The following is a 15,734-nucleotide window of genomic DNA, read 5'->3' on the forward strand; positions in this document are numbered from 1 at the left end:
TTTTCTTAAACAAGCCACAGTTAAAGGAAACAGAATGAGCATTCAAGGTTTCTGGTCTCAGGGCTTTTCTTTCTTTCGTTCTCTATCCCTCATTCTGACTAAACAGTCTCGCCTTTAACCTCTGTATCACCAATCAGAGTGGTGTCATTTTTACAGGAAGAAGTAGAGAAAGCAGCGCGGCTGCCTGAGAACTGGCCTTGTGTTTTTCAGATGAGAGCAGCACAGCGTCCCCCAGTGTTCTGTCAGAGATGAGAGATCTGGAGGTTCTGCAGGTCTTGCCCACCCACCTACAAGTCCCCGCCCTCACTCTCTGGCTTGGAGATCTTGCAGTAGAAGATATGGTTAATATAAGAGAATATCTCAATAGCAAATAAAATTCAGTTAGGTTGTGCCTTTAATTCTCTGATGAAAAAGGCAACAAGCTTGCATCCTACAACATAGCTTAGGATTCCACACCTAAAGCACCCAAGCAGTTGATAATTCTCCCCATGGGTATCCTGAGAGGAAGGCCCAAATTCTAATCTCCTTCTTCAGTATCATCTCCCACCATCCTTACCACCCCACCACCATGACTCAATGATTCTGTGTTCCAGCTACTTCACGTTTCTCAGCTACATTCTGACATGCCCTTTTTTATGATTCTGAGCCTTTGCATATTCTGCTCCCTCTCTGATTAATGGGGCGAACAAGCATTGTAAGTCACCTCACCCCCTCCCACCACCTCCACACAGTTGGTTCCTAGACATTAACACTTCCTTTTGCTGTGAGGTGGTTACCTACCTTTGAAGACACACAGATGGCCAACAGGTACATGAAAAGATGCTCAACATCGCTAATCATCAGGGAAAAGCAAATCAAAACCACAAGGAGATATCACCTCACACCTGTCAGAATGGCTATTATCAAAAAGACAAGATAACAAGTGTTAGAGAGGATGTGGAGGAATGGGAAACCTTGTGCACTGTTGGTGGGAATGCAAAAACTGGTGCAGCCACTATGGTGGCTCTGTGTCTTCTCTATCCCAACCAGATTGGGAGATCCTCAAAGACAGGGAGCCATGTCTCATTCAATCCCATATCCAGCCATTAACAGAAACCCTCAAAGTAGGTCTTTAGTAACAGCTTGTTGAAATAGAGGATACTGGATGAAGATCCATTCATTCATTCACTCAGCCAGTATTTACTAAACACACTGTGCCAGGCTGGGAATCCAGCTATGAATAAGACAAAGTCCTTACTCTCAGAGAGTTTATATTCTATTGGGAGAAGACAGACAATAAGGAAGAAATCAAATAAATATATATTATGTTGACTGGTGATAAATGAGATAAATAAAAATAAAATAGGAGAGTGACAAGGAAAGCTATTTTATTTACTTTTTAACCTCTCTCTATTTCCCCTACCCCCAGCCCCTGACAACCACTCTCTACTCTGTTTCTATGAGTTCAACTTGATACTGTGCAGGATTTATCTTTCTCTGTCTGGCTTATTTCACTTAGGATAATACCCTCCATGCTTCATGCTGTCACAAATGACAGGATTTCCTTTTATATAGCTGAATAATATTCCATTGTATGTACATGAATGCCACATCCTTTTTATCCTTTCATCCACTGATGGACACTTAGGTTGTTTCCATACCTTGGTTATTGTGGATAATGCTGCTATGAACATGAGAATGCAGCTATCTCTTCGAGACAGTGCTTTCATTTCCTTTGGATATATATCCAGAAGTGGAATTGCTGGATCGTATGGTAGCTCTATTTTTAATTTTTGGAGGATCCACAGTGGCTGCACCAGTTTTTGCATTCCCACCAGCAGTGCACCGGGGGTCCCTTTTCTCCACATGCTCCCCAACACTTGTAGTCTTTTTGATAATAGCCATTCCGACAGGTGTGAGGTGGTATCTCCCTGGGGTTTGGATTTGCATTCCCTGATTACTGGTGATGTTGAACATCTTTTCATGTGCCTGTTGGCCATTTGTATGTCTTCTTTGGAAAAATGTCTATTCAGGTCCTTTGCCCATTTTTAATTGGATTATCTGGGTTGTGTTGGGTGTTTTTGTTTTGTTTTGTTGCTATTGAGTTGTATGAGTTCCTTGTATAGTTTGCATATTAACCCCTTATCATATATGTGGTTTGCAGATATTTTCTCCCATTCCATAGGTTGCCTTTTCATTTTGCTGATGGTTTCCTTTTCTGTGCAAAAGCTTTTTAGTTGGTGTTAGTCCCACTTGTTTATTTTTGCTTTTGTTGCCTTTGCTTTTGATGTCAAGGAGAGCTATTTCAGATAAGATTAATAGGGTAGGCTTCTCTGTGGAGTCTACATTTGAGGCTACTGGCCTGCTGGACACAAGCTCTGTGTTCTTTTGCTTCTGGTGAGATGAGGTGGGAGCTGATCCCTGTGTAGTGGCTGTGATGAGTGACTCAGGTTCCCAAGACAGCTGGCTAGGGGGAGGTAGGAAAGCCAAGACTATCTGGCCATAGGAAACTTGGCTGCTGTAGCATTCAGCACAAATCTACTGAGGGAGCTATTTTGGAACACACTGTAGAAATGAAAGAGCTTGCGAGCCTTATGCCAAAGGCTCTAAAGGAAACCCTGAGCCCTGCCCAGCCCCCCAGATATGCTACAGAGGCCGCAGGAGCTGATTCTGTCTTCTGGGCATCTAGGCAGAGGGTATTCTTAACCTTTGTGATTTCAACTACCAGCCCAATCCCAGCGCAACAAAAATGGCTGTAAAATGATTAAGCCCCAAACTGCAAGAGTTGTGATCTCCATTCTGTCACTTATTACCTGTGCTCTCTTGGACAAGCCACTGAAACTCTACAGTAATTCCACCATCTATAAAATGGGAGTAATTAATGAGTCATTTTGCATACCTTCACACATAGTTTTGCAGATCAAATGTGATATATGTAATAGACTATGAACCACAACAAAAATGCAAAAAATTATTATTGCTAATAATCAGGGAATCAACATTTATTGAATACCTATTAAGTGCCAGAAGCCCCATAGACGTTACCTTATTCAATTTTCATAAAATTTTAAAGAGCTATCATCCTCTTCATCTTAGAGTTGAGGAAACAGGGGCTCAGAGAGGATAAGTGGGCTCATCAAGGGGGTAGAGCTAGGCAGAGCCAGGATCAAAGCTCAAGTCCACAGTCTTCAGAACTGATGCTATTTCTCCCTAACTCTGTGTCTTCCTGCCTGTGGGTGGTTGGCCCAAGCTTGGGATGGATTCTCAGCCCTGAATAACCTCACTCAGAGCTGGGATGTGCATTTTCCCCAAGTTGCCCCTCTCAGCCCCAATGCAAGAGCTAAACACTAGCCTCTAACCAAGCGTGCGTTGGGGTTCCCAGGCCTCCTGGTCTCCAGTGCTTTTATTCTGGGATGAACCTGCCTTTTGGCTTGGTGAGTTGCTGCATCGGGAACATTGGGGGTCGGCTCTAAAGCACTGCACAGCCCCCCTGCTCCTTTGCCTGATATTCTGCCACTATCTCCATCTCTGGCCACACAGCAGGATAGGCATAGGCTACAGTGAGTTGCCCTTTGCTCCCTCCCAGCCAACACTACCTGCCTCCCCTGCAATCTTCTGGTGGTCCTGGCTGCCACTGATGTTCAATTTATGTCCTCACAGATGAACAAGAAACCTCCACAGGAACAAATTGAGCTTTACTGCATCTGCCTGCCATACTCCTCCCAGCTGGACCGATCATTTGAGAATCCATTACAGGAATTTTATTTTGCACGGTGGCAGATCTGAGTTAAAAGAAGTAAGAGAGTGGCATGGACATATATACACTATCAAATGTAAAATAGATAGCTAGTGGGAAGCAGCCTCATAGCACAGGGAGATCAGCTCGGTGCTTTGTGACCACCTAGAGGGGTAGGATAAGGAAGGTGGGAGGGAGACGCAAGAGGGAGGAGATATGGGGATGTATGTATATCTATAGCTGACTCACTTTGTTATACAGCAGAAACTAACACACCATTGTAAAGCAATTATACTCCAATAAGGATGTGAAAAAGAAAAAAAAAGAAAAGAAAAAAAAGAAGTGGCCCACAGGGGAATGGGTAGTTACACCTATGGCCCCGATAATCCCCGAAGTGGATAGACCACAAAGTGAATGAGGCTTTTGTGGGTAGATGAGAATTGACACCACTTTGTGAGATTGGATGAAGGAAAATCCATTTAAGAAAACTCACTTGCTTAGAGTTGGATTCTTTTCTCATCCTGAAAGTGTTAGATGAGGCTTTGCTGAAAAAACAGAAGGACTCCCCAAAGGAGGGAGCGTGGAAGAAGGGACAGCACTGAGCCCCCAAGAGAAATAGTGACTGATCCGACCTTATTTTTAAACCAACCTTTGTGATTCAAACCAAGCTTGTGAAAACTACGATTCTCCAGGTTTTGTATCTCTCTCTGGCCAGCGGGAACCTAGGTAGTTTCTGAGTGATGATCAGGACAACATGGTAATTAAGTACACAGAGCTCCTGGGTACAAATCCTGGCTCTGCCATTTATTATGTGTCTTCCGGCAAATTAAGCAATTTCTCTGTGCCTTGATTTTTCCATCTGTAAAATGGGGACAATAATAGAACCTCCCTCAAAAGGTGGTTGTATAGATTTAGTAAGTTTCTATGTGTACTTAGATCATTGCCTGGCAATCATGTTTATCATGTAGGTGTTAGTGATTATTATGGTACTAAAAATAGACATGGAGCTATTTTGGATCCAGTTGGTGACTTAAGAACCCAGCAGAGCCTAACGTCCTCGTAGACGATCTTGGGTAACCACTCCCCTCGGTTCCTACCTGGTCACTGGCAGGGCTTGGTCAGGCCAGTTACTGAGCCTAACTCCAGGGGGACACACAAAACTTCAAAAATGAAAAAGCTGTTTTCCCTTTCTAGCAGCATTTTGCCATTGGCAAATAATCCCCTTAGCAACATTTGACCTTAAGAACTTAGAAGGAAAAGGGCAAAACATTTCAGGGAACAGGAGCTGGGTCCCCTCCCAGGTTTCACACCACAGCAGAGTAGGGGGATGTCAGGTAGGATCCCCTGGCCAGTCTGTCAAATGCGGTCGCCCGAGGCCCCTAGGACCCCATCTGGAAAGCATGGAAGCAATGGAAAGCTGTGTGTGCAGAGAGCTCTGTACTGGTCCCTGTCTCTTCCACTCCGGCCAGAGAGAAGAGGTGCCGCAGGGGCTGGAAGGGGACCTCTGTGGGGTTGGAAGGAGGACACTGTCAGGGAAGCCACCACTGGCCCTCTCTGGTGGTGTTATTCCCTTTCCCTCCCCATCTCCAAGGATGGCTGCCTGAGCTTTCACTCTTACTAAATTAAGCTGATAAAATACAAATGAAAAAAGGGGCAGGGGTAGGGAGGAGGGTAAGGCACACTCTTCCTCTGCATTTTAATAACTCTTACGCTGTGCCTCAGACCATTTTTAATAAGAGATTGACAGATAGTGGTCGCCTCCCCACCCCCACCCGTTACATATCAGGATCCAGATCAACAGCACCCTTTCCTCTCCTCTGGAATATTCCACTTGCCCCCTCGTGGATGGAGGATGGACAGAGGATGCCACGCCCTTGACATGGTTTGCTGACCTCTTGAGTGTCAGGTCTGGAAGGGCATCCCTAGTTACCCAAAGACATATTCCCCAGGGACCTGTGCCCCAGGTGGGCAGCACTGAGCTCCTGGTCTTTCCAGGGAGCCAGTTATGGGGATACAAACAGGCCCACCACAAGGGCAATCCCAGGGGGATAAGGGCTATCAGTCAACCTTCCCCTGAGTAGCTGCCCCAGGTGCTCTAGCCCAGAGGAGAAGTGGTGGCAAGATGAAAAGAAGGCAGGGTTCAAGTCCCCTGCCTGTCTCTGGACTGTACTTGCTCCTGCAGCCAATCTCAGGCCACATGAAGTCTCCCCCACCCAATGGGGGGAATATATGTCAAAGTATCCGTGTGACCTCTAACCTCCACCCTCAGAATGCACCCCTTCCACCATAAACACTTCCATCAAGAGAGAACTCCACTGATTGAAGACCCTCTATGTGCTACCGGCTCTTATGAGACTTCACACAGAAAATGACATCTCATTTAACCCGCCCAGCAATTCTGAGATGTAGGAACTATTTACTCCCTTTCATGGGTAAGGAAACTGAGGTTCAGAGAAGTCAAGTGACTTCCCCAAGGCCACACAGCCAGTAGGTGGCAGAGCCAGGATTCAAACCCTGGTTGCCCAAGGTTTCACCGGGTGTTTTTCTGCTGGCCCAGCAGGGACAGTAGGGGAGGCAAGGCAGGCAGGGGCTGGTCAGCACCGGCCCTGCAGTCTCATCGCTGTATCCCATCTGGAGCTATGAGATGCAGAAACCTGGCAGCTTCCGAGGCAGATGAAAAGCCAACCTTCCTCAAATTGTTTTATTTAAAGCCAGACTCCTGACTGTTTGAAGCCACTTGATTTTGGCAGTACTTGTTCCTCTTTCTTTTTCCTCTCTGCTTTTAAACAGCCCTCGGAGATAGGGGGAAAGCATCGTTGCCGGTTCCTCACTTGCAGATGCTCAGAAGACCTTCTTCCTCTCCACGCCCCCCCCACCCCCCCACCCCACCCCGCCGCCGGCTGCTCTGGGCTGCAGCTGGGCCGCGCGTGTGAGCGTGTGGGCGCGTGGGCGCGTGGGCGCGTGCACACGGCTGGGCTGGAGAAAGGCAGGGAGCCCGGAACTGATCTGCACCCGAAGTATAGATACAGATGAAGTCTTTTGCTTTTATAGTGAGTCTCACTGGCGTTAAACTTCATTTATATCTCTATAAATGTATACGGCTTTGAACAGGAGGCTTTATGGCTGGGTTTATAAATTCCGTCTCCCTGCTGCGCAGCCTGGATCACAGGAGATGGCCCCTTTACCGACTGCGTGGCCTCTGCCCTTTGCGACTCAATCACTTGCAGGGCTCTCACCTGGTCCTCAGGGCCTTGGCCCTTCTGCTGCCTGGGCTCTCTGGCCCTGGTGCTGCCCTCTCCCTGTCTGAACGCGCCCTCTCACCCCTGGCTCGCAGCTGGCCGGGCTGTCGGGAGGAGGGGGAGGACACGGGGCTTGTCAGCTGACTTCCGCTCCACACCTGCCCCGGGGCCAGAGCCCCACTGCCGACCTTGGTATTGACAAGCTCAGGGGAGACGGCAGGATAGGCTGGCAAAACCTGGTTTATGAAGGTATCTGTTTTACAGAATCCGTTGAGGTAAACAGAGCATCCACACAGATGCAGGTGCTCAGTGGCCACGGGGTTTACAATACTTCAGGAGGCAGGCAGCTGCTTCTCTCCTGATGGGCTTGTGGAGATAAATTCAAGGTAATCTACATAAACCCAAGCCTTTGAAATTGCACACTGTCAAAAAATTCCAACAATTACTCCAGCCAGGAGGTGGCTGTTTGATGTTCTTCTTATGAAAAGATAATTACAAAGGAAGAGAAAACATTTCATAAATAAAACCCAGAATGGCAGAATAATCTGGAGGGAGGGGAAAGCAAGAGAAAAGACACCCAAAGGTTCACAGTCTCCAGCTGAGTGTAGAGTGGGGTTCAAACACCCAGTGTCTCCTTAAGGTTCAAATTAATTTCAGTCTAGTACAATTTCCATGTAATTAATTGGCAAGAGGCATCTTTCAGATATTTTTAAATATCAGCCTGCCCGGCTCTTGGTGCTAAAGGAGAAGAAAAAATAGCCAACACATGCTCTTAAAATCAAAGTGATGTAAAACAAGGGCCTGCCCAGCCCATGAGCACTTGAGGAGAGTATAAGATCCAGGTCAGCACAGATAATTGTCAGATTGTTACAATGCCAAGTACCCTAGGCTGCCCCCAGTCCCCAGGCCACAGGAAATAGCTAGTGGCACATTTGTTCATGCTCCACACCAGGTGCTGTCCTAGGCACTGTGTACTTGTGCCCCACTTGATTCTCAAAAGAACCTTTTAAAGATGTGATGATCTTTATAGGCTTTTTTGAGGTGGGGGGGGGGGAGTCAGTGAAGAAGCCCTGATGAGGAACCTCAGATTTTCAGATTCTCAGGAGCAGGAATTTGAAGCCATGCTTCCTGGTAATAAAACCCCAGTTCTTGCTTCTTGTTTTAAGTGTGGCCCCAGGGTGGCAAAGGTATGGCTAAAACTAAGACGGGAGCAACAGAGAGGAGTGAAAGAGCTTGGGCTCTGTTTCAATCAGATAGAGATCAAAAACAGCCCCGCCACCTACTAGCTTTGCAGCCTCAGGCAAGTTATTTAGCCTCTCTGAATTCAGGAGCTTTGTTTTCTTCATCTATGTGTTCTGTCCGCTGTGGTCTTCATGGAGAAAAGCAACTGTTTTAACTCAAGTTGTGCCGTGACCAGGGTTTTCCCTTCTCATTCGGCTGGAGAAGGTTTTCCTTGCCAACCTTGCTCCTGGGTTGTCATGAGGATTAAACACCTAGCTCAGCCCCTTCCACATAGCAACCTCCAGTAAATGAGAGCTCTTTCTCCCATTATGGTGAGAATCAAGTGCAATACTCTATTGCCCAGCCTGGTATAGTGCCTGGTACATCATGAACACAGCAGACATAATAGCCATCATCATCACCATCATCATCATCATCGTTAAAACAAGGGAAACAAGTGTAGGAACTCCTGTACTTAGGTTGAGCAGAACCAACAGCAAAAGGAGAAAGTTCTTCTTGGGCCCTACTATATGCCAGACCCTTTGCTGGGCTCTCCCAGCCTTCATAGCATTGGTTATCTAGGTGGAGAGGCACCTAGATTTTCACATATAAGATTAGCAATAATGCAAGATGTAAGATTCCTCTAAAGATACTTAAAAGGAATCACAGTAGAGCCCTCGTTAACTGCCAAACGGGTGATAAAAGCAAGAAAAGAAAGAGGTTAAGGCACACGCTTCAAACCTGGGCTTGAGTCCCTGTTGTATCACTACTTAGCTGTAAAAAGTTGTACAAGTCACATAAATTATGACGCCTCTGTTTCCTCATCTGTAAAATGGGCATAATAGTATACGTCATATGTTTTAGTGACTAAATGACATAAAGTGTATAAAGCGTTTATTAATAGTAACAAGAGCCAACATTTATTAAGGGCATTCTCTGTGCCATGCACTTGGCTAAAGCCCATAGCAAGGACTCAGTCAATGTTAGCTAGTATTATCATTAAACAGTAGAAAAATCCAAGCTACCAGGGTCCAGGAATGTGAATTCTTAGGTGGACTCGGATGAAAAACTAGACTCCAGCCCACAGATGTTGCTAAGCTGTTGTCAAACATTAGCCATTCTGGGTTGATACTGTCCTGGGATCAATGTTCCAGGCTTTTTCCTCTTTATCTGCATACCATATAGTATGATGAGCACTCATCCAGATTAAATGAATTCCTCCTGGGTCCTGGTAATAACCTTTTATTGAATCATCTACAGCCAGAGGATAAGATGTTATTATGGGAGCCAAGTGGGGGTGAGCTTGGCAGTGCCTGCTCTAAGGACAGAGGTCCCAGGGTTGTAAAACTGTAATGAGTCTGTTGGCTTATTTGTCCCTGGCCCCAGAACTCCATCTCTCATTTTGGAATCTCACCGTGTAATGCATAAGCCAGGAACAACCCAGAGACGTGCCCACCAAGGGTGAGCGCCGACCTCTCCCTGTCTCCTGGTACCTCTCTGGGCTAAGACTGGGGCACTTCAGTGGGGGAATAGAAGAGTTTAGGATCTCAGTTTATTTGAACTGTGTCTGTTTTACACTTACCAGCAAGGGTCAGAGTATAGTAACCAGACCTAGTTCATTGGGTTGGTGGGGAGTACATCACCCCCACTTCTTCTCCTTGATTTGACTCCAGAAAGCAACCTGCCTGGTCTTCCTTCATAGGGAAAGGGAAGAATTTCAACCCCACTGAGACCTATGACCCGAGAGGCTCCCTTTCCCACTTGGTTGCAGAGAAAAGTAAAGGTAACTGGCCAGAATTAAAGAAGCAGAGAGAAAGCAACCCAAATCTCCATCAATGGATGAAGAGATAAACAAAATGTGGTACATACATACAATGGAATATTATTCAGCCTTAAAAAGGAATGAAATCCTGACACATGCTGCAACATGGATGAACCTTAAAGACATTATGCTAAGTGAAATAAACCAGACACAAAAGGACAAATATGGTATGATTCCACTTATATGAGGTATAAGAGTAGTCAAATTCATGAAGATGGAAAGTAAAATGGTGGTTGCCAGGGGCTGGGGGAAGGGGAATGGAGAGTTATTGTTTAAAACTACAGAGATTCAGTTTGGGAAGATGAAAACATTCTGGACATGGATGGTGGTGATGGTTGCATAACCGTGTGAATGTACGTAGTGCCACTGAACTGTACACTTGAAAATGGTTAAACTGGTAAATTTTATGTTATGTATACTTAATCACAAGAAAATAAAAGAGGAGAAAGGAAAGAGGGCAAAACTGCTTAAATTCCCTTTTCCAACTGACATATTGATTACCTGCTATGTTCAAAATGTATCAATACTGTTCCAGTCCAAAATCATGTTCCAAGGTAAAGATGCGGTGAGTCTCATATACAATTGGAAATAGCGTTTAAACACCTCTATTCCAATTTCCCCCTGTCACTGGACTTGCTCTTAAGAAGTTGAAACTCCAGTTAGGTGGAAAATCTCATCTGATCCTTATTAACGTAGCCTATAATTGAGATGAGACAAAGGTATGTCTCTGCACTTTTCCCAAATCATCTACTAGAATTGGCTTTGTGGAGATCAAATTTTATGTTTCTGCACAAACCTAGACCTTAAGGAATCCTCACCATGACTCTTCTCACTTGCCATGTCCCAGTGGCTTAGCAACCTATGCTCCCCTCTGTGGGATCCCAGCTGAGAGAGCTGACTCAGGAAGGAGCCTTCCCATAAATGAGCTGGCTGGGTGCATTCTCTGAGACAGATGAACCCAGAAAGGGGCAAAGCCTGGGAAGGAGGTGCTTAGTAAAGTCTCTGAGTGGAAGGAGGCAGAGGACATGCTTACCCATCAAGCATGTAAACAGCTCTATTATCTACTTGGACAAATTTTGAGGTCTACTAAAGACTCTAATTTATTGGTTGATCTTCCAGAAACTCTGATATTTTAGTTCAAGCTGTGCACAAAATGCCCTATGTCTATCCAAATTTCCCTGAACATAGAGCATCCACAGATATAGGGTGGGAGAGAACTGGACAGGCAAGGTATCAGGACTGGTTACGTACAGGTGTGTGTGTGTGTGTGCATTTTTTTTTTTTTTCACCAAAGTCATCAAAACCTTCTGATAATGCCACTGCTTCTTCATGGTAAAATAGAATAGAGATTCCCTACTCTGTCCTACAACCAGGGAGGGGAGCAGGATGAATGGTGACATCTCTTGATGGAGCTATGATGATGTGATAGTATCAATACATGAATCTCTGCAAGGTACCTTCTAAAGCCACTCTTAAATAAGGAGAAATAGCAACCTCCTAAGCCACAATCTTTGTGGATGGAACTGAATTTCCTGGCATAAGCACTGTCACAGTGAACTCTACTCTCTCTTTCCCTAGTAAGTTCACACAGGTACTCTTACCTCACCTCACTCTCCTAGAACCCAGATGGAATGACTCATGCCCAACCACCTGAATGCTGAATTCCAAGTTTTTAATAGACATTTTCAACATCTTCTCCATGCACTGTACCATCAAATAACTCAGGTCAGCTCAGAGGCAGGGGCGTACAGGGGCTTCCATGGTTCCTATTTGGGCTTGATTGTTGGCTTCTACACACACCACTCGAAATGACCACTTGACTTTCCAACACCATGACCATAAACTTGGACAAGGAATAAACCCCTCCCCCACCTCTATGCTACTCACCCGGTAACAGTAGCATCAGACTTCTGAAATGTTCGCTGAGAAGTCTAGTGTCTACATGACACATTAAGCAATACATTTCCACTGCAAAATGTAGCAGTTGAAGCTATGGTGATAGACGTCAGAAAGTGATGGGGTTGGAGGAGGGAAAGATTTATCAGAAAGAAGCATAAGGGAAGTTTTGTATATCTTGTTTGGGGGAGTGGTTAAATGGGTGTACACAGTTGTCAAGACTTACTAATCTTGACACTTAAGACCAGTATAATTTTATTATATGCAAATTATACCTAAAACTTTTTTTAAAAAAGTAACAGTGGCCTTCTCCAGGTAAAAGATGGCAACCCATGGCTGTGGAAAATAGGGTGGGATGCCAACCTTTTCCTTCTCTCCACCTTTTCCCACATCACTCGTCCCCCCAGATCTCAGAGACAGCCCAGCAGAGTCTCTCCTGCTCAGTGAAAGATGGCTGGATATGAAAATACACTGGCTTTCTTTCCAGAATGCTGGCCTGATGTGAGGGCTAGAGCTGCCAGGGGAGTGGAGGTTTTATATGTAGGGTGGGTTTATGTCCAGTCCCCCACTCCTCTCCATGGGTTTCTGTAGGTGCTTAGAGCCCAGCCCTCTCCTGCTTCTTAGTCATCCTCATGCATTTTGAGCCACAAAGAACTCAATGGAGGTGTTCCCAGAGGAGGCTCATAGGAGAGAAAAGTCATCAGACACCTTGGTAATGTCATTACCAAGACACCCATGGTAATCCAAGGCGTGGAAGGGTGCCTTCAGCTGGGATTTCTGGGGCAAAGTGAGTGTGGCAAGCAGGTGCGTGACATCATTTCAGCCTGGAGGCCACCAACCTGGGGTTCTCTCTTCACAGTAAGTCCAGAGAGTTCCTCACTTTTCTGGCCATGGCTCATGGCCATCTTCTTGGCTGAGAACTAAAGGCCAGCAACACCTTGAGACTCCTGGTCCATTCTCATTCTTCGCCAGGGAAGAGCCATTACTGCACACTGAATTCACTTTAAAAGGCTCTGGTTGCAAATCTGTCCGCTGGGGAGCAATTCATCCCTGCTCTCTCCTACGCATGAGCATTTCTGCATTTCACAGGTGATGAGATATTAGGGGACTAGAAGTTCTGTTTCCGCTTTTGCTACCCTCTGGCCTAGCACTTTAAACTCCTACGTCTCCCCATTTATTAAATGGGACCAGTAATGGCACTGAGCACTTCTTTAAGAGAGAATATAAGGGCATTAATAAAATAATGACCACTAAGTGTGGTGACTTCAGGAATAAATGGTGGCTTTGGATAGGGTCCACTGCAAGGGCATGGATTTTTTTAAACCTTCAGAGACAATTCATGCAGAAATCCATCTACTCTCTTGTTCAAGCTGGGAGATTTTGAGAAAGGAAGGGGTTGGGAGAGTTGAAACATGAACGAGTCAGTTCTGGTTTCTGATACTCTGCTTTGTCTATTTCAATCTTTTTCCCCTACCATTACAACCTCTGACTTTACTCTTTTCCTCACTGCATTATTCTATTTTCTGACATTCTAAGGAGACGCTGAGGTTTCTAGATCCAATGGTAAGCATAGTTTAAGAAAAAACAAACAAACAATGATGCCATGTCACTGAGGGCTATGTCTTTCACCGAGAAGCCTCCCCAACCAGAGGCAGAGAGTATTTTGTTCAGCTTGGAGGAGGGACCCAGGGTATTGAATTAGAAGCAAGACAGAGAGTCACCACCCTAGAGTTTATTGGCAGTTGGAAGGAGTGAAACCTCCCAGCTCTGCCTCTCTCCTGCCTCAACATGCTTGATGGAAATGAATGGAACCTTATACAGTTAAGGGCCAACTTGAGGCAAGCTTTGCTCTTACAAGAAACCACGTCTTTAAAAATCCCCCTTTGGGATGCTCTCCATGGAGATTCAGATGATTGAAGGAAATCCTCAAAACACTTGTTGAATGGCCCCACCCGAGCAGGTGTGGGCAGGACTGAAGGGCAGGGACAGGCAGATAGTGTCTCCAAGGCAAAACCAAGGCAGCTGCGGGGAATTAATTGAACATATTTCAGAGGGGCCAGAAGCAGAGGAGACAAAGCCGTACCTTGCAAAAAAGTCATAACAATGAAGTCTAAAGTAATGACGAGCCCATTTGTGGAGCCTTTCAGTGTTGGAGGACATAACACTATTTCAAGCCTTCCTGAGTCAGGACCAGTCTAGATTCACTTCTGCTTCCCCAGACATGTAGGGACAAATCTTTCTCCTGGGCTATCTTTCACTGGCAGAAAACAAGGCAGAACAGACTTTGTCCTCTTTCCAACCACACATAGTCAAGTATGACAGAAAAGTGGAGGGCACTTCCTGCCTCCTTGCAAATGTAGTATAATCCGCACGGCCAACCTCTGCAAAGCTCAAGCTATTGACACTTTCCTATCACCATGAAGGCAGGGGGACCTCAGCCCCCAAACCACCCCAGCCTGATGCCTACCTGTTGCCCCTTCCCACTTGCCATGGTTTCACACCAGGAGAGAAAGTAAAAGGTCAGATTGGGCTCTCTTCACAGCAAGAACCCAGAGAATCCTGGGGAAACTGACATTTTAAAAACCACCTCCTTCAACCTCTCTCAGAGGAGCATAACTTTTAACTCTACCTCCGCTCTCAACCCCCCAGGCTTCCTTTGCAACACTTCCCCTCCATGGATGGCTTGTCGGGAAAGAGTTAAAGAAGGTGCACGACTAATTCCCCAAACCCTCCTTCTTATCTACATAGAAAAAGAAAAACAGCCCTACACAGAGACACGCAGAAACCCACTGGCGATTTAGCTCAGACCTCACCTGTCTTATGCAACAGCGTGTGCGCGCACACACACACACCCCCCTAAGGCCAGAGTCCACATCCCCCTTTAATTTGGTAGACATAGTTTGGCACCTTTCTTTTCCCTACGCAGAACCCGGCTCGACTGGCAGCAGAGAGATAGATGTAACCTTAGTGCCAAACGCCTTGCAGGAACACAACAGACACACAGGAACCAAAATGCATCTCATAGCTCTCCGTGGTGCTGAAATCACACTAGCGAGGAAATCGAAGGAGCAAGTGCGCTGGACTTACCCGGGCTGGGGGTGGGTGGCACGGGAGCTAGAGGAGCTTCCTGTGTAGAGAATTCTTGTCTTTGCGGGCTGCAGCCAGCTGATGCGCTCACCTAGAGAGCCCACCTCTCTCTCTTCTCTTCCCTTCCTCCTTTCCTGGGAGGATGAGAGGAGGCTCCACGAAAGAAATGAAACCAAAGCTGGCAGGGCTGGAGTGGAAGGAGAAAGAGGAGGCAACCAAAATAAGCTCGAAAAGTCAGGTGGCTTTACTCCACTAGTGGTAATTCCTTGGGTCAGGGAGGACCCCTCTTCTCTCACTCTGTGTCTGCGCCTTTCTCCGTCCCTGCGTGCTGAGCCAACAGCCTTAGTACAGTCGGTTCCTGCCTCTGACGTGAAAGAGACGAGGAAGCCTGGGACGGCTTTGCTCTCTCTCTCTCTCTCTCTCTCTCACGCGCTCTCTCTTTTCCCCTCTTGCTGAAATTTCAGCAGCATGATATATTTTTTTAAGCCTCTGTTTTTTCCATCCCCCTACAAGCAGCCCCCTAGTGGACAGAAGAGGAAATCATCCTGAGTCCTCTTTCCGACACAGGAACAAGCTCCCTACCCACAAACTCTTAGGGGCTGCTTCCACACAGACAAGGTCCTGTAGAGCCAGGGTCTTCCCTCTAGCCAACCCAGATAGGAAGGGAGAGGGGGGTGGAGGAAGAGGGAGAGGACAGGAGCTTTTGAAAATCCTTTGCTCATGATTGCAGAAGTAAAAATGTAAAATCTGGTAG

At 46.2% G+C, this 15,734-nt stretch overlaps 1 protein-coding gene across 1 annotated transcript in view; it reads right to left on the reverse strand.

Moving 5' to 3' along the window:
• Positions 1–15,066, reverse strand: part of TNR (tenascin R) — a 426,026-nt gene extending 410,960 nt beyond the window's left edge. The window contains exon 1 of the mRNA XM_007165361.2: positions 14,981–15,066. The gene's annotated coding sequence lies outside the window, so the exon portion shown is untranslated. The remainder of the gene's footprint in view (positions 1–14,980) is intronic.
• Between the last annotated feature and the right edge of the window lie 668 nt (positions 15,067–15,734).

This window comes from Balaenoptera acutorostrata, chromosome 1 (genome assembly GCF_949987535.1).
Source record: "Balaenoptera acutorostrata chromosome 1, mBalAcu1.1, whole genome shotgun sequence".
Taxonomy (NCBI): domain Eukaryota; kingdom Metazoa; phylum Chordata; class Mammalia; order Artiodactyla; family Balaenopteridae; genus Balaenoptera; species Balaenoptera acutorostrata.